The sequence below is a fragment of the Anneissia japonica genome, unplaced genomic scaffold (genome assembly GCF_011630105.1).
Source record: "Anneissia japonica isolate Jap-2015-1 unplaced genomic scaffold, ASM1163010v1 scaffold116904_len919_cov122, whole genome shotgun sequence".
In the NCBI taxonomy this organism is placed as follows: domain Eukaryota; kingdom Metazoa; phylum Echinodermata; class Crinoidea; order Comatulida; family Comatulidae; genus Anneissia; species Anneissia japonica.
Window position 1 is genome coordinate 1 of NW_022702069.1, and position 924 is coordinate 924.

The window sequence follows — 924 nt, forward strand, 5'->3', positions numbered from 1 at the left end:
TAATAATTGTCAAATTATACAACAGCAACATATTTAAACTACCAAACGTTACTACAATCAAAATTTTTGGTGCACAACTTGTATCCCATTTCAATTGAAATTTTGTATATGGATTTTTTCCGTTTTGATAATTTAAACTAAGAAAACACAAAACCATTACTTATTTAAAAAAGAAAATAATTTGTACTTTTTAGCTCTCACAACCATAACTACGACTTCTGGTGATACCCAACGGCCAACTACTGAAGGTAAAGTTGACTATAATAACTGTCAAATTATAAAACAGATGAGTTTTGCCTACTACTAGTACCAGTGTTGTTTGGTCCCAGTGAAAATAATGCACTTAAAAGTCCTCACAACCTGAACATATCTAAAATAAAATATTTTACAACAATAATAATTATTGGTACATTCCTTGTATTTCCTTTCAATTGAAATTGTATGCTACTATATATGGATTTTTATATTTTTGTTTTTGATAAAATAAGCAATACACAAAATATTACGTATTTAAAAAAGAAAATAATTTGTACTTTGCAGCTCTCACAACCATTTCTACGACTTCTGGTAACACCCAACGTCCAACGACTGAAGGTAAAGTTGACTATAGTAACTGTCAAATTATAAAAAAGCATGAGTTTTCAATACTACTAGAACTAGTGTGGTTTGGTCCCAGTAAAAATAATTCACTTAAAAGACCTCAAAACAAGAACATGTCTAATCTGAAGTATTTTACTACAATAATAATTATTAGTACATGCCTTGTATTCCGTTTCAATTGAAATTTTATGCTACTATATATAGATTTTTATATCTTCGTTTTTGATAAATTAAGTGATACATATAACATACTGATTTTAAAAAAAGAATTTGTACTTTGTAGCTCTCACAACAATATCTACGACTTCTGGAGATACCAACCGG

General features: G+C 28.5%; 1 long non-coding RNA gene across 1 annotated transcript; it reads left to right on the top strand.

The window, feature by feature from the left end:
* The first annotated feature begins 192 nt into the window (after positions 1 to 192).
* On the top strand, positions 193 to 924 carry LOC117103771. The gene is made up of 3 exons (XR_004444656.1): positions 193 to 248; positions 541 to 594; positions 884 to 924. It is a non-coding gene; the product is annotated as an uncharacterized LOC117103771 (long non-coding RNA).